Raw genomic sequence first — 19,550 nt, forward strand, 5'->3', positions numbered from 1 at the left:
ATCATAACTCTCCAAGGGATGGTAAAAGACAAGGTACAACACCGCTTAAGTGACCGGTGTTATAGACAGATGCGATGGCTCCCTTCGTCTTGCTTGACCACCCCTATGCTTTCTTTGTTGTTATTATGATTGTGCAATCAGTAGATCTTCTAACAACTTACCAAAAACATGCACTGGTGGGGCTGGATCTGGATATGGTGGTCGTCGGTTAATAAGACATTTCTCCTCCTCCAGGGCCCATATCATGTTTAGAACCAATCTTTTGATATATGTAACATTCTGTGGGGATAGGTTTTCCAATGTAATCAGTAATTCTTCCAGGCCGTTCTTCTATAAAAAATAATGTTTAATATAACAAAATTATACACTAAATTTATTACTTAATAAGCAAATAAATATTTAAAAAATAAATTATAGGAATGAGACTTTATCACAGAACCTATAGCAACTCCTGTTACTGAGATCCATCATCTAAACACTCGACGATACCACTCCATGTACTGTGAATGATGGTGGAGTGGCCTCGCACCAGCTTCACTTGGGATAATGAATTGGTGTCGTTTATTCCTCCTATTAATATATTAGGCATGAAATATTGCCCAGTCACCATCACCTTATCATAGTGAAGTTTGATACAGGCCATCTGTTTGATGAGGGGGCCGAGAACCCAAACTGCCATAATACCCTACTAAGTTGGTGCCACTCAACAATGTGAAAGCATATTAGTGGCACCATCTCCTGCCACATACCCTTCCTTTTCATGCAATACTTAGGCATAACGTTTAATACATCTTGAGTGTATAGTTCCCATATAAATTGCAAATAATAAACCAAGGGAAAAATAGTTGTTAGACGCAAATCATAAAAATAAGATTATATTAATAAATAATTTAACACAAACATGTTATGATGTATCTTACATCATGATCCGTCATTTTATCAATATTGTCTCTCATTTGGATTAGTACATGCGTGGTTACTTGCGTAACGTGTCACATGTTACTCTACCTGAAAAGAAATTTAATAATTTATTTTTTTAGTTATATATGTTTGAATTTTTTATTAGATATAAAAAAATATTAACATATGTACTTACTATCCAATGGAGCATCATTAAGTGGTGCTGGATCTGATAATGATGGAGCAACCATCTTAATTCTCTCTCATGCCCAAATCTGTAAGATGAAAAGGGCACCAAAGATCTCTTTAGTTTCAAGATATGCTGTAACACCCCTATTTGTATAGCCTAGTATATTTCACTGTTTCGATGACCCGTGTCGGTTCGGACAACTAAGGAGATTAGAATCACACTTAAGACAACTAGAGAAGCCATAAACACAAATAATTAGTAATGTTCAATTAGTTGAGTATAAATAAGAAAAACAGAACAGAAGAAGTTAAACGAGCCGAGAGTCACAGCGATGGGTGACCTTCTCGGGAACGACTGCGAAGTCATTTTAAACTCAAATTTCGAACCATAAAAAGTGACGCGGTGGTCCTTAAGACCCTTATAAACACGGTGGAAAAGAGAAAATCATGAAAAAGAACTGTTAAGCCTATTAAATAATTAGGTCAGGGAGCCGGAAGAAATATTAAATTATTTGCAAACCGGGATGAACCGGCGAGGGGCAATTTGGTCAATTGACCCCGAGAGCTGACTCCTGACCTAACTGTCAAATAAAATCGGAGAAAAGAAAATTTCGGAATTGAGAATTAAATTAAAGAACTAATAGAAAAATAAATAATAAAAAAAAAGAGAATGGAAAAGTTAAAAGGTGATGACATCATGCATGACCTCATGCATGATGCCATAAAGAATATAATTAATTTATTTATTTATTTGGATTTTTGGTCTTCCTAAAGAGATAAAACACAAAAGAAAAGAAAAGAAAAAAAAATTAAAAGCCTCATCTTCCTCAAAGTGGACGTCTCCATCCTTCTCCCTCCCTCACCATTGCAAATCTCATTTTAAGCTTGCTTCAAGCTTTGAAACCCTTACCAAATCCCAACTTCTTCTATAATCACTCCATAAAACCTTATTCCCTTCCCTTGAGAAAGAAATTTAACAAGAAAGAAAGAAGAAAAGAGGAGGAAAATTGAAAATTGGATATCAAAGTTGAGGTAAACACATCAATTTGAAAGTTTGAGATTATTTGTTGTGTTTTTAGCTTGAATTACCTGTAAATAAACTTAAAATAAAAAAAAATATGTGTGAGGGACTAAACTGAAATTCGTCTAGCAGGGAGGGGAGAGTGATATGCATGAGTTTGATTGAGTTAAACATGTTAAGATGCTTGAATGAGTTGAAAGATTGTGTTTATATGCTTTGAATTAGTTAATTGCAATGGATTAGAGTGGTTAGGGTTTGAGACCTAGGGTTTTGAGGCAAAAATTTGGAGAAATTTGTAAATGGTGTCTTTGACCTAATGTGAAGTAAAAAATGGTCATTTGTGACCAAATGAGGTGTGTTAGAAGTGTTGGAATTAAAAGCCAATTCGGATTGGATAAGGTCATGTGCTGGTAGCATGACCAAAATCTCCTTTGAGGGACCAAAAATGAAATTTTACAAGTCCAATGGATATGGGACCAATTGGGGATGAAAATAGGCACTAAATGACACAATTTTCTTTTAGGAAGCATGCCCAAAAAGTGACTAAAACCTAGTGAAAAAATTGATCAAATTTGAAAAATTGCAGGCTGCCTCTGCACAAACTGACCAAATGAACAGTATTTGTTCATTTGGTCATAACTCGAGCTAGGCAAATCAAAATGACCTGAAATTTTACCAGTGGTTAGATGAGATATAGATCTAAAGCTTTCATGAAGAACACAAACCCAAATTATGCCATTAACCCACTCAAATTAGGGAGCAAATTTGACTCACTGAATCTGCAGAACTGCAGATTACCATATGAACAGTAAAGTTTCAATGGCTATAACTCTCTCTAGAAAACTCCGATTTAGGTGATTCTTAAACCGATGGAAACCTAAGGCATAGTAGAACATTTCATATTAAGAATGTTAGACCAAATTATGGACCTAACTTGATCAAATTGCTGAACAAAGTTGGAATTAATAAACTGCTAGAGCAAAATTCTGCAGCATGAACAGTAAACGTAATTTGCTTATAACTTGAGCTACAAAACTCCAATTGGGGTGATTTGAAAAGAAGAATAAACTTAAGACAATAGGGAACATTTTCTATGAAGAAAGTTTTGCCAAATTCCAACAGTAAATTGACCAATGAAACAGTACAATTAGGGAAACCAAAACTGAAAATTTGGCAATTTTGCCTAAAAGACCTAAGTTTTGAGAAAATGACCAAAACCAACAAGTTTAGTGACCAAAATGTGGTATGTGGGTGAAGTTGGAATTTCCATACCTATTAAGCCTTAGAAAGTCAACAATTTGACTTGAATAGTGTAGTGAATAGTAACCCCAAAACACAAAATTTCAAGAACGTCGAGTTTAGCACGTCAAAGTTAGGTAAAAGTGAAGTTAAATTTATTTTTGGATTTATGCTAAGTTATGGTACTGAAACACTGTAAAATTGTGTGTTTCAGTTGAAAAGAACATCGGGAAAGAACCAGAAGAATCAAGTCAAGGCCAAGAGGCGACTCGCTTGAGGTTTGTGCACAACATCACTATGCTTTAAAATTCATTGATAAAGTGAATGAAATATGCATTTTACTTTTGCTTTGAATTGTTGAAAGTATTGTGACCTTATTTATGATGTTTTGATTTAAATTGTGAAAGTTATTGTGTATATTTGAAATGACAATGTTTAGCAAATTGTTAAAATAAGTTTTGAAACCACAGTGTCATGACCATATATTTGAACACCTCACTAGCACGACTAGTGGGGGTAATTAGTTTCGAATTTTGATTCCTTCTCTGGAGAAGTGTTGAGGTGTGCCAGTAGAAGAGGATGTGAATGGATATCCATATATTTGAGCTAGCAAGCCTTGTGATGTGATTTCTCTTTAGCCTCTGGCTATTGAGATTCTATTTATTTCGAATGGCATGATCTAACTGTGGCATGATTCTATTTGTACTTAAGTTTTGCATAAAGATTACTTTAGTATGTTGTGCACCACTGAATCCTAGTACTCAGCGATAGCTTCTATTGCTGTCGCAGATAGAGAGACTAAAGGAGCAGCAGACTGTGCTGCTGAGGTGTGAGGAGCTATCAGCTTAAAGTCATCGGGCATAATTTATATCCTAATTGTAAATATTTCTTTTGATGTATGTATTTCATATAAAAGTATGGACATGTAAATGGGTCTTGAGCAGCTTGTACAAAGTTTGTATGAAGTTTGTAAAAAAAAAATTTAGTTTGAATTTCCTTTTATGTAAATTTTGTAATGATGTATATATATAAATTGTTTTGTCTCTAATGAAATGATTATGGAGTTGTTGAAATGGATTGAGTTTGATTGTGAAATTGAAGTAGTTGTTGAGAAAACATTTTTAGAAGTGCTTTTTACAGGTATTTGAAGAACTGGTTTCTTAAAATACAGACAGAACTCTGTTAAAATTTTTATAAAATTTGTGAAAAAATAAAATGGATCAAAAATATTAACTATTTTTAATTTTAATTTAATTTTTTAAATACATATTAGAAAATGCTCACCACTTGTTAAAAATAAGAAAATTATTTTAAAATCCCTTGTAGGGTACTTAATGAGTTATCGGTAGGTGAAGTTCGGTAGTTCATTAGGTATTCTATGGGATCATGTTATGCCTTACAGAGGGGTAAGGTGTGACATGTTTTAGTGGTATCAGAGCAAAATTTTTGAAGTATGTTTTAACTTATGAATTTTTGTCTTTTCTTTGTTAAGTACAACTGCTTAATATTCATATTTGTTACATACAGTGCATTACATCATAAATATGAACTAACGGAGGGAATCTCCATGTGTTACTTGTTCAGGAGATACCTTAACTTCAGCCTGAAATGGAAGAAGGGGATCGCTCAGTTAAGCAGTCTGTTGAAGCTAAGGCACAAGGGGAAGCCCCAGCTTTATTGAATGTCAGTGGATCAGTAGCACCAGCCCCGCAAATGCCGTAGTTTCCTGCACAGTTCGCACAGCAGACGGCTGCGATGTTTCAACAAATGGCTGGGGGTATGCCTGCTCAAGCTCCACCTCAGACACCTGTGGTACAACCACTGTCTCCAGCAAAACAGTATGATAAATTACTGAAGTATGGGGCTGCAGAATTTAAGGGCACAGTGGACCCTTTAGAGGCAGAGCAATGGCTTGAAAGAATGGACAGAGTATTTAAGAAGCTGCACTGCCAAGATGAACTGAAGTTTGAGTATTATGTGTCTCTACTACAAGGGGATGCGTATGATTGGTAGAAGACCATCCCCCACAGCTTGGCTGAACCACCAGTGCTGACTTGGGATGACTTCATCAGAGAGTTCAGACAGAAATACATCCCAGATGCATATATTGATCAAAAGTTACAAGAGTTTCTGAGTCTAAAACAAGGCAACAGAACAGTGACGAAGTATGAGAGGGAGTTCTCTCGCTTAAGTCATTATGCTGGGAGTCTCCTTACTACCAGCAAGGCAAGGTGCAAGAGATTTGAAACGGGTTTGAAGCCCAGCATAAGGATGCAAGTTGTGGGATTTTGACACAGCAACTTCTCAGAGCTTATGTCTCAAGCACTTGAACTGGAGAGAATTGAATCAAAAGCAACCCCAGTGAAAGAAAAATCAGAAAAAGCTGAGAAATCAGAAAAAGACAAGGGGGAAAAATCAGTTGAACAGAGTTCTGGTGCTACCTCTGGAAAGAAAAAAAAGTTTAGTGGACCCAGCAAGGGTCGAGGTGGAAGATTTGGTAGAGGCAGATTTTCTGGACAGAGACCCCTAGGTCTGGTTAGCAGTAGAGCAAGGGTTCACATTCTGCCCACCCCTGTGAGACTTGTGGCAAGATTCATGGGGAAAAATGCTATTGGACCACTGGAGCCTGCTTTAACTATGGAGGCAAGGGTCATTTAGCAAGAGACTGCACTAGTGCTCCGTCTTCGAGATATGGTCCAGCTCCTACTACTGCCGAGGGATCTATTCAGAGTCCTGCTCCCAAAGGTTCACAATCATTTGGCAGAGGAAGAGGCAGAGGTAGAGTCACTGCTTCAAGCAGTCAGGGCACAGTTGGTCAGTCAGCACAAGGAAGTGCTTCAGCCAGAGTTTACACTATGAGACAGCGAGAAGAGGCTGAGACTTCTGATGTGGTAGCTGGTACATTCTCTATCTCTGATCAAGATGTGTTTGTGTTGTTTGATCCGGGTTCAACCCATTCATATGTTAGTGCTAGCATAGTCAGTTCACTTGCTGTTCCATGTGTGCAAATGGGTTTTGAAGTGCTAGTAACTAGTCTGTTAGGACAACAGGTTCGGGTCAACAGAATTTATAGAGACTGTCCTTTGGTGATCCAAGGACATGTTTTCCTGTCAGACTTGATTGAAATGCCCTTCAGAGAGTATGATATCATCTTGGGCATGGATTGGTTAGCCAGGCATCATGCCATGATTGACTGTAGACTGAAGACAGTCACTTTTGGTCTCCCTTTGTACGGTGATGTGGTAATACATGGGGAGAGGCATTTACTGCCATCAAACATCATTTCGGCTGCACTAGCCAGAAGGATGATCAGAAAGGGGTGTGAAGCATACTTGGCACATGTGATAAACACCCAAGTGGGGAGTCCAACACTAAGAGACATCCTAACTGCATGTGATTTTCCGGATGTGTTTCCTGATGAATTGCCAGGATTACCTCCAGAAAGAGAGGTGCAGTTTGAAATTGATGTTATGCCTGGTGTGGACCCAATTTCCATAACACCATATAGAATGGCACCAGCAAAATTGAAAGAGTTGAAAATACAGTTGCAAGAATTGCTTGACAAGGGCTTTATCTGCCCTAATGTGTCACCTTGGGGAGCGCCAATGTTGTTTGTAAAGAAGAAGGATGGCACTCTCCGGTTGTGTATTGATTATCAGCAGTTGAATAAGGTGACAATAAAGAACAGATATCCATTGCCCCGCATTGATGACTTGTTTCATCAGTTGAGGGTGCAAGCTGTATGTTCTCAAAATTGACACGAGATCGAGTTATTATCAGTGAAAGTACAAGAGCGAGTATTTCTAAAGCGCCTTGTAACCCACTATGGCCATTATGAGTTCTTGGTCATGCCATTCGGGTTAACTAATGCTCCGGCTGCTTTTATGGATCTGATGAACACTATCTTCAGACCATAACTCAATCAGTTTGTTGTGGTATTCATAGATGATATATTGGTCTATTCAAGGAATGCAGAAGAGCATGATATACATCTGCAGATTATACTGCAGACTTTGAGAGAGAAACAGCTATATGCCAAATTGTCGAAGTGTGAATTTTGGCTGAAGGAGATATCCTTTTTGGGGCATGTAGTATCAGAAGAGGGCATTAAGGTAGATCCAAGTAAGATTGAAGCTGTCTTTAATTGGAGGCCAACCTGAAATGTCACAGAGATTCGCAGTTTTCTAGGTTTAGCTGGATACTACAGTCAATTTGTGAAGGGATTCTCCATGTTGGCATCTCCATTGACCAAGCTACTTAGAAAAGATGTGAAATTTTAGTGGACGGATAAATGCCAACAGAGTTTTGATGAATTGAAGAAATGTTTAACTGAAGCTCCAGTCCTGACTTTACCTACTCCAAGTAAAGAATATACAGTTTATACCGATGCTTCTCACAATGGGTTAGGTTGTGTACTGATGCAAGATCGAAATGTCATTGCCTATGCATCATGCCAGCTAAAACCGCATGAAAGGAATTATCTGATGCATGACTTGGAGCTTGCAGCTATAGTGTTTGCTCTTAAGATCTGGAGACACTATTTGTATGGGGAAAAGTGTTACATCTACACAGATCATAAGAGTTTGAAATATTTGGGCACCCAAAAAGAGTTGAATTTGAGACAGAGGAGATAGTTAGAGTTGATAAAAGACTATGATTGTCTGATAGACTATCAGCTAGGGAAAGCTAATGTGGTGGCTGACGCCTTAAGTCACAAGACTATGGCAAGTCTACGAGTTACTCCTTTATCTTTGGTACATGAGTTAAGATCATTGCATGCCAGCTTAGAAATTAATGATGATGGGAACACAGCAGTTGCATGGCATGCACAGCCAGTGTTGATTGATCAGATTAGAATGGCTACTCAGAATGATCAGAAATATCAGAAGCTGTTGAAAGAAGTCCAGCAGAGCAAAAAACCAGAATTCTCAATCAGAGATGATGGTCTATTGCTACACCAGGGCAGAATGTGTGCTCCTAATGATGTTGAATTGAGGAAGATCATTTTGAAGGAAGCACATGAGTCTCCTTTTGCCATGCACCCTGGTGGCACAAAAATGTATAGGGGGCTAAAGGAGCATTACTGGTGGATGGGTATGAAAAGAGATGTGGCAGAGTTTATTTCTAAATGCCTAACTTGTCAGCAAGTAAAGGCAGAGCATCAAGTACCCGCTGGGTTGTTACATCCACTACCAGTACCAGAATGGAAATGGGAAAGAATAACGATAGATTTTGTGATGGGACTTCCGAGGACACAAAAGAGTCATAATGCAGTATGGGTCATTGTTGACAGACTAACCAAGTCTGCTCATTTTCTGCCAGTCCGAATGGACTACAGTTTAGAAAGATTGGCCAAGTTGTACATTGATGAGATTATGAGACTGCATAGAGTGCCAGTATCTATTGTATCAGACAGAGATCCTAGGTTCACTTCTAGATTCTGGGGTAGTCTTCAGAGAGCCCTAGGAACTAGATTGAACTTCAGTACTGCATTCCACCCATAGACAGATGGCCAGTCTGAAAGGGTAATTCAGATCTTGGAGGATATGCTATGGGCTTGTGTGATTGAGTTTGAGGGTAGTTGGGATACACACTTGCCTTTGATTGAGTTTGCTTACAACAACAGCTACCAATCAAGCATTGGGATGCCTCCATATGAAGCTTTGTATGGCAGAAAATGTAGAACCCCGCTGTGTTGGGATGACGTGGGTGAAAGAAAAATGATTGGACTCGAAATTGTTCAGCAAACTGAGGAGAAAATCAGGGTGATCCGAGATTGACTTAAGACTGCTTCAGACCGTCAGAAGTCCTACATTGATTTGAAAAGAAGGGATATTGAGTATGCAGTGGGTGAGAAAGTTTTCCTCAAAGTTTCTCCTTGGAAGAGAATTATGAGTTCGGCAGAAAGGGAAAACTGAGTCCTTGTTTCATTGGGTCATATGAGGTTCTGGAAAGAGTGGGTCCTTTGGCTTATCGTTTGGCACTACCTCTAGAGTTGGAGAAGATACATAATTTCTTCAATGTGTCTATGTTAAGGAGGTATCGATTAGACCCATCTCATGTACTACCAGTAAAGGAAATTGAAGTGAATCCAAACCTCACATATGAAGAAGAACCCATAGAGATTCTGGCTTATGAGGTGAAGCAGCTACGGAACAAACAGATACCGTTAGTAAAAGTGCTGTGGAACTATCATTTAGACTAAAAGGCTACTTGGGAACGAGAGGAGGACATGAGGAGACAGCACCCATAGCTGTTCAGAGATTAATACCAGGTAAAATTTCGAGACGAAATTTATTTAAGAGGGGGAAAATTGTAACACCCCTATTTGTATAGCCTAGTATATTTCACTGTTCCGGTGATCGGTGTCGGTCCGGACAACTAAGGAGATTAGAATCACACTTAAGACAACTAGAGAAGCCATAAACACAACTAATTAGTAATGTTCAATTAGTTGAGTATAAATAAGAAAAACATAACAGAAGAAGTTAAACGAGCTGAGAGTCATAGCGATGGGTGACCTTCTCGAGAACGATTGCGAAGTCATTTTAAACTCAAATTTCGAACCGTAAAAAGTGATGCTGTGGTCCTTAGGACCCTTATAAACACGGTGGAAAAAAGAAAATCATAAAAAAGAACTGTTAAGCCAGTTAAATAATTAGGTCAAGAAGCCGGAAGAAATATTAAATTATTTACAAACCAGGATGAACTGGCGAGTGGCAATTTGGTCAATTGACCCCGAGAGCTAACTCCTGACCTAACTGTCAAATAAAATCAGAGAAAAGAAAATTTTGGAATCGAGAATTAAATTAAAGAATTGATAGAAAAATAAAAAAAAATAAAAAAAAGAAGAGAACGGAAAAGTTAAAAGGTGATGACATCATGCATGACCTCATGCATGATGCCATAAAGAATATAATTTATTTATTTATTTATTTAGATTTTTGGTCTTCCTAAAGAGATAAAAGACAAAAGAAAAGAAAAAAAAATTAAAAGCCTCATTTTCCTCAAAGTGGACGTCTCCATCCTTCTCCCTCCCTCACCATTGCAAATCTCATTTTAAGCTTGCTTCAAGCTTTGAAACCCTTACCAAATCCCAACTTCTTCTATAATCACTCCATAAAACCTTATTCCCTTCCCTTGAGAAAGAAATTTAACAAGAAAAAAAGAAGAAAAGAGGAGGAAAATTGAAGATTGGATATCAAAGTTGAGGTAAACACATCAATTTGAAAGTTTGAGATTATTTTTAGCTTGAATTACTTGTAAATAAACTTAAAATAAAAAAAAATGTGTGAGGAACTAAACTGAAATTCGTCCAGCAGGGAGGGGAGAGTGATTTGCATGAGTTTGATTGAGTTAAACATGTTAAGATGCTTGAATGAGTTGAAAGATTGTGTTTATATGCTTTGAATTAGTTAATTGCCATGGATTAGAGTGGTTAGGGTTTGAGACCTAGGGTTTTGAGGCAAAAATTTGGAGAAATTTGTAAATGGTGTCTTTGACCTAATGTGAAGTGAAAAATGGTCATTTGTGACCATATGAGGTGTGTTAGAAGTGTTGGAATTAAAAGCTAATTCGGATTGGATAAGGTCATGTGTTGACAGCATGACCAAAATCTCCTTTGAGGGACCAAAAATGAAATTTTACAAGTCCAATGGATATGGGACCAATTGGGGATGAAAATAGGCACTAAATGACACAATTTTCTTTTAGGAAGTATGCCCAAAAAGTGACTAAAACCTAGTGAACAAATTGATCAAAGTTGAAAAATTACAGGCTGCCTCTACACAAACTGACCAAATGAACAATATTTGTTCATTTGGTCATAACTCGAGCTAGGCAGATTAAAATGACCTGAAATTTTGCCAGTGGTTAGATGAGATATAGATCTAAAACTTTCATGAAGAACGCAAACCCAAATTATGCCATTAATCCACTCAAATTAGGGAGAAAATTTGACTCACTGAATCTGCAGAACTGCAGATTACCATATGAACAGTAAAGTTTCAATGGCTATAACTCTCTCTAGAAAACTCCGATTTAGGTGATTCTTGAACCGATGGAAACCTAAGGCATATTAGAACATTTCATATGAAGAAAGTTAGACCAAATTATGGACCTAACTTAATCAAATTGCTAAACAAATTTGGAATTAATAAACTACCAGAACAAAATTCTGCAGCATGAACAGTAAACGTAATTTACTTATAATTTGACCTACAAAACTCCAATTGGGGTGATTCAAAAAGGAGAATAAACTTAAGACAATAGGGAACATTTTCTATGAATAAAGTTTTTCCAAATTCCAACAGTAAACTGACTAATAAAATAGTACAATTAGGGACACAAAAACTGGAAATTTGGCAATTCTGCCTAAAAGACCTAAGTTTTGAGAAAATGACCAAAACTAACAAGTTTAGTGACCAAAATGTGGTATGTGGGTGAAGTTGGAATTCTCATACCTATTAAGCCTTAGAAAGTCAACAATTTGACTTGAATAGTATAGTGAATAGTAATCCCAAAACACAAAATTTCAAGAACGTCGAGTTTAGCACGTTAGAGTTAGGTAAAAGTGAAGTTAAATTTATTTTTTGGATTTATGCTAAGTTATGGTACTGAAACACTGTAAAATTGTGTGTTTCAGTTGAAAAGAACACCGAAAAAGAACCCGAAGAATCGAGTCAAGGCCAAGAGGCGACTCGCTTGAGGTTTGTGCACAACATCACTATGCTTTAAAATTCATTGATAAAGTGAATGAAATATGCATTTTACTTTTGCTTTAAATTGTTGAAAGTATTGTGACCTTATTTATGATGTTTTGATTTAAATTGTGAAAGTTATTGTGTATATTTGAAATGACAATGTTTAGCAAATTGTTAAGATAAGTTTTGAAACCACAGTGTCATGACCATCTATTTGAACACCTCACTAGCACGACTAGTGGGGGTAATTAGTTTCAAATTTTGATTCCTTCTCTGGAGAAGTGTTGAGGTGTGCCAGTAGAAGAGGATGTGAATGGATATCCATATATTTGAGCTAGCTAGCCTTGTGATGTGATTTCTCTTTAGCCTCTGGCTATTGAGATTCTATTTGTTTCGAATGGCATGATCTAACTGTGGGTTTTATGAAATGTGTTTTGATACTTTGAAATGAACTTGGTTTGCATTTAACATCTCATAATGCATGATTTGTACTTAATTCTTATGTTCAGCCAAATTTTTGAAGAAATGTGATTTAAGTTTTGCATAAAGATTACTTTAGTATGTTGTGCACCACTGAGTCCTAGTACTCAGCGATAGCTTTGATTCTTTGTGGTCTGAGAGACTAGAGGAAGCAGTCGAGTCTTGAGGTGTGAGGAGCTATCAGCTTAAAGTCATCGAGTATAATTTATACCCTAATTGTAAATATTTCTTTTGATGTATGTATTGCATATAAAAGTATAGACATGTAAATGGGTCTTGAGCAGCTTGTACAAAGTTTGTATGAAGTTTGCAAAAAAAAAATTTATTTTGAATTTCCTTTGATGTAAATTTTATAATGATGTATATATATAAATTGTTTTGTCTCTAATAAAATGATTGTGGAGTTGTTGAAATGGATTGAGTTTGATTGTGAAATTGAAGTAGTTGTTGAGAAAACATTTTTAGAAGTGCTTTTTACAGGTATTTGAAGAACTGATTTCTCAAAATACAGACAGAACTCTGTCAAAATTTTTATAAAATTTGCGAAAAAATAAAATGGATCAAAAATATTAACTAGTTTTAATTTTAATTTAATTTTTTAAATATATATTATAAAATGCTCACCATTTGTTAAAAATTAGATAATTATTTTAAAATCCCTTGTAGGGTACTTAATGAGTTATCGGTAGGTGAAGTTCGGTAGTTCATTAGGTATTCTACAGGATCATGTTACGCTTTACAGAGGGGTAAGGTGTGATATCTGCACCACGGCAAAGCACCCTGTACAAATATGCAAGGCATGTAAAACCCTGTTATATTGCCCAGCCTGTCTCATATCCTCAAGCAGTGGGAGGAACATTAAGTTAACACAAGCATTGGACTTATCATTGAAAAGCGAACCTCTAATTAGACGCAGTATATATGCCTGTGCATGTGTAAACAAAGTGGCATCATCCACTCCTTCAGGAATTGCCTGAAATTATCCCACAAGCCATAGCATATATAGTCTACATCCTTTAAATACGTTGGGAGGTGTCTTAATCCTAAATATTCTTCACAAACAAATGGCCAATCCAACCTAGAATTGCCTATTACTACATGACCATCTATGGGTAATCCAGTAATTATGCCGATATCTTCTAGAGTGATAGTGCACTCTCCTATTGGCAAAATTAATGTGTGCATCTTAGGCATCCACCTTTCAACTAGAGTTAATATGAGATACCGATCTAATGCAAAAAACCTCATTCGGGATACTCCAATAAAATCACTGTCCCTCAAATAAGGAATGATCAATTCTAGAAGGGCATCCAAGTGAAGAACATATGCATGTCTTCTGCAGGTTAACACCTCTTATTGCATTGTACCTTCTCAGATGGACTCCGACCAATAAAGTCTCTGGTGTCTAAGTATTGATGGATCTGATGGACCTGGCCGGAGATAATTTCTACTGTGTATTTATTGTCTTTCCATCCCTATCAAGGTTAAAACTTAACTTATTAATCACTTCACTGTATTATTATTATTACTTTTCTATTATGAAAAAAAATAAACAAATATTCATTTTTAATCATTACTATTCTAATTTAATAATATCTATCATATTACCATTTTTAAAAAAATTACCAACCATCAACCACATAACCTAACACCATATATCTATAACTCTAAATATAAATTTTTTTTATTTATATGTTCTACATCAATTTCTGTTTAAATTTTCATATAAGAATAATAATAAAAAATTTATGTCAAAATAAAAATTACCTCAAAATGCTCTGCACCTTACTTTCTCTACATGCACAGAGAGAGAGAGAGAGAGAGAGAGAGAGAGAGAGAGAGAGATTATTAGAGTGTTAAAAAAAATTATACTACATCAATTTATATTTTACAATTTTTATATAACATCAATAATAAAAAAAATAAGCTCAAAATAAAAATTACCTCAAAATCCAATGCACCTTTCCTTATCTTCAAGCAAGGAGAGAGAGAGAGAGAGAGAGAGAGAGAGAGAGAGAGAGAGAGAGAGAGAGAGAGTTAAAAAAATTATACCACATCAATTTCTATTTTAAAATTTTTATATCACATCAATGATTAAAAAAATTTATCTTAAAATAAAAATTACCTCAAAATCCAATACACCTCACTTTATCTTCAGAGAGAGAGAGAGAGAGAGAGAGAGAGAGAGAGAGATTGTTAGAGTGTTAAAAAAATTATGCTACATAAATTTGTATTTTAAAATTTTATATAACATCAATTATAAAAAAAATAATCTCAAAATAAAAATTACCTCAAAATCCAATGCACCTTACTTTATCTTCAGGTAGAAAGAGAGAGAGAGTGTGTGCGTGTGTGACATCCCTTACCCATCTACAATGTAGCCAAGCAAGATATGCAACACAGTGTATCGGAACACCATAACTTATCTCATTGGTATTTATCAATTCTTAATTTATTTATTATAGTTATTAAGTGAAATTTATGAAATTGATCTCATTTAGATCATTTATTGAAATTATAAATTAATTTGAGGCTCCAAAAATTTTATAAAAAATCCGACAGAGTGCCGGCTAAAAATGGAGAAAACAGTTCTTCGGAACCTGTAGAAAACACTTCCAATAATTTCCAATCATTCTTAAACTGCATTTTTATCACATTAATTTACAACAATTTCTTAGCAATTCCTTCATTTGTCATTCATTCATTTCACATCATCATCATGCTCAAATCATAAATAAATTCTCATATGGTATTTATAATCACAAAGTTACAAATACTTACATTAATACAAAATTATATTACATAGGTTTCAAATATACATGATAAAATAAGAGTTTAATTACAAAAATCACAAAATAGAAAATGAGACCCAGTGTCCTACCAATGTACTATAGTCTGTGAGGTGACACGAATACTATGCAGAACTATGAACAGCCTTACCCAATCTGTGGTCTACTGGGCCCTCTGTCCAAATCTTCAGTACCTACGCATTGCAAAAGCGACGCGCTAAGCATAAAGCTTAGTGGTGCCAATAATACAAGAAAATATAATATGCAAATAAAAATAATAATTTCCTAGTTATTGTGTTCATAAGAAATGAATAATTACTAACTTATTGTTTCATTGAGGGTTAATTACATTTTATGATATTAACTTCTTCATGCATTTTGTTAATTGTTTTCTTGATGATTTTGAGCTTCTTTATATTTTATTGTAATCATTCTTGATCTTTATCTTGATATTTCATTTTCTTATTTTCTTTAATAATCAGTTCAATTACAGTTATACTTTTCCATGCCCAAGTAACCTATACAAATTGACCGAATTGGATAAACGGGTAAACTAGCGCTGGATACCGAGTACCTCGGGCCGTCACACAATCGGTCACAATGTGTCTCCCGGTGTGCAAACAGAATGGCTAATAAGCCATAAAAGCAATAAGACATAAAGCCAAGTATAACATCATAATCAGTATAGCCATAGGCTATCATCACAGAATGGCAATGAAGCCATACATCATACGCAGTACTGCTATCAGAACCCTATTGGCATGCCAACCTATCCAAACCAATCACATTAGGCCTACTAGGGCATATTACAAAGTCATTTCTTGAATATTTGTACTTTATGTGTAAGGTTACTATTCATTTCATTAGTCAACTAAAATATTGACTTTTGCATTGACAATAGGTATATTGGTTTTAATATCCCCAACACACCACATTTTGTTTTAAAGTTGTTGGCATTGGTTGTCAATTCCATTTCAAAACTTAGTGTTAATTATTCACAATTTTCAGATTTCAAGCACTAAGTTTACTGTTCCATTGGTTATTTGTACAGTAGGAATTTGGTAAATTTGTCTTCATGAAAATTGTTCCTTATTGTGTCTAGTTACATTTCTTTTTTTGAATCACTCCATTTGGAGTTTTGTAGCTCAAGTTATGTCCTAAACACCATAACTGACCGGATTGCAAATTTTTTAGATTTTCTGGACAGAACCAATTCTATAGTGTTTTGTGCACTGATTGTAGGTCAGTTTTTGAACATGTTATGATCAAAATTTGGATTTAGTTTCTCCATGAAAGTTGTAGGTCTATGTCTCAGCTTTCTTCTGGTAAAATTTCAGGTCAATTGGACCTTTCTACACTGAGTTATGACCAAATAAATAAACACTATTCATTTGGTCATTTTGCCCAGGCAGAATGCAAGTCACCCAGATTAGGGCAATTTTTAGGTTAATTTGATTTGGTTTTCTGGGTAGGGCTTCTTCACCAAAGTTGTGTCATTATGTATCTAGTTTTATGTCCAATTGGCCTTGCACCAATTGAACCTCTACAACTCCATTTATAGCCACCCAAACCTGCTGGACTCACAATCAGTCCTGCAGGTCACCAAGGGCAGCATGCCTAAGTTCTACTCCAACATCCTTACTCACTTCAATTCCCCCTCACACACATTCAAATCATCACTAATCATTACAAGGTTAACATACCATTACATGAGCAAACCTTAATGTTATTCAAATGTCCAAGTTCTCAAGTTCATTCATGCACTATACTTGCATTTCACTTACACAATCATGTTCAAGCACTCATCTCATGCTATGGGTAGCTCATAAACACTTTACTTCAAGTAAATTCATCAAACCCTAACCACCCCTAGGTTGCTGAAATTTATAGGGATGGATACATATAATTTTTATTTTGTTTTTCTTACATTTTCTACTTATATCATGGCATTAAGCATGAATCAAGTAAAAGTGCTAAGAGATTGGATACTAACCTCTTTGAGTAGAATTTCAAGCTAACAAAACTTTATTTTTCCTTCCTCTTTTGGCTGCCTAGAGGATGTTCAAGTTGCAAGATCAATTTTTTGTGAAGCTAGGTTGTGGTTTCAAGGTGAATTGGTTGGTGATTTCAAGCTTACCTTAAGCTTGAAATGGTGGTTAGGGTTTGGGAAGGGTGATGCCTGGTTTTTCTTGAGGAAGAAAGTAGATGGCTTTTGTTTATTTTTACCTCCTTTTACCTCTTTTTATTTGTTTTAAGTGGGCTTGGTTAAATGTGATTAGTGGAAATGGTTTAATGACATCATGGTGATGTCATAATTGGCATTTTTTTTCATTTTCTTTTCCTTTTCCTTTCTTCTCTACTCATTTTTAATTTAATTTTTAGCAATATTTATTCACATTTCATGTCATAATAATTATTTACTTAATTGGACAAGTCGGCCAAAAATCACCTCTGAAGGCAAAATGATCAAAATACCCTCCATTTGGCTTAAAAGACTAAAATTGTCTGTACCGATTGAAAAAAAATTTTAAACCTTTTCTTGGCATTCTAATGCCATAGAAACCTCAATGACTCTTCACTGGAGTCCCAAAAATTATTTTATGAATTTTCTCCTGAGTCTAGGGCTCCTAGTTGCGAGGACCGCAACTTTCCACTGGGTTACCCGTCGCTAGGGCACCGATTCGCTTAACTTAGTTGTATTTTATTTCTAAATTTTTTCCTATATTTTTTTTGTTAATATTTGAGTTAATTATAGTTTCTCACTTTAGTTTAAATATTTTTTTCCAGACGTTCTAGCTGTCTGGACCGACACTGGTCACCGAAATAGTAGAATGTACGGAATGGTTACAATAAGGGTGTTACAGAGAGAGAGAGAGAGAGAGAGAGAGAAAGAGAGAGAGAGAGAGATTGTTAGATTGTTAAAAAAATTATAATAAATTAATTTTTATTTTAAAATTTTTATATCACATCAATAATAAAAAAAATTATCTCAAAATAAAAATTACCTCAAAATGCTCTATAGCTTACTTTCTTTACAGGTAGAGAGAGAGAGCGTTGCTAGTGTGTGAAAAAAATTTTACTATAGCAATTTATATTATAAAATATTTATATAATATGAATAATAAAAAAATAATAGCAAATATATTTATGTACCTTTTTTGGTTTACAACCAAAGAGAGATAATAGAATAAAGAAGTATTTCAAATTTTTCTTCCAAAATTCTCTACAGCAATTTAGAGGGAGAAAGAACTCAGAGCAGATATTGAAAATTTTTTTTCTATGGCTGAGGAGTAAATGGGAGAGGTTTTGAGTGAATTTAAGCTTTTGTGTACACAAAACCCGATAATTTCATGCACTGCTAGGCACACTATGCAAGGAGGAATCGCATCAGAAGAGGCAGCTAGATGCGATTATTGGTAGCGTCCATCTGCATATGTAGCTCCATGCACGCTGATCGAACAAGACAGGACAATGATCGGACAAGACTAGACAAGGCACACTAAACGAGTTTAGACAAGGCACATCAAACGTGGGTCGCTACCTATGGTAGCACCTACTCACTGCCACCCAACAGGGTGCAGGAGTTGGTCGCTACCTAGGTTAGCGTCCTATAGCCCTAATTCAAAATTATTTTTTTTTACATATCAGTCCACACTATTTATAAATCAGTCCTCCTAAGTCAGGATGGTAGTTGGTTGCTACCCTAGGTAGCGTTTTGCTGGCAGATTGCTTTTTTTTTTTTCAGTTCAGCCCTCAAAATTTTATTTAATGTTTTATAAACACCTAGACGCTATTTATAGTGGAGTCTACCTCTCTTTCTATGCCAATTTAGCAATTTCCACCCCATTTTGATAAATAATTTATAAATCATTCCCTTTTAATTTTTTTTTTTCACTTACTCCCTCTTAGTAATTTGCCCTGTTGTAATTGAATATTCTTTTGGCCACAAGACAGCATTAGTATTATTGGAGAGTTCATTAGAAGTCGTGCTCTCATATTACTGACAATTTTCTTGATTTCTTGAAGCGAATTGAAAATATCTTATTATATTACATTTTTATATATAATAAATATAAAATATATTTACTTTTTAAATATAAAATTTAAATTAAGTGATTATTTTATTAATAAATTAAAATCTAAAGAGCTTAATTATTTTATATTAAAAATAAAATAAAGGTAATTTAATATTTTTATTAAAATTAACAATAATTTTAACGAAAAATTAGG

Source organism: Hevea brasiliensis, chromosome 7, assembly GCF_030052815.1.
Source record: "Hevea brasiliensis isolate MT/VB/25A 57/8 chromosome 7, ASM3005281v1, whole genome shotgun sequence".
Taxonomy (NCBI): Eukaryota; Viridiplantae; Streptophyta; class Magnoliopsida; order Malpighiales; family Euphorbiaceae; genus Hevea; species Hevea brasiliensis.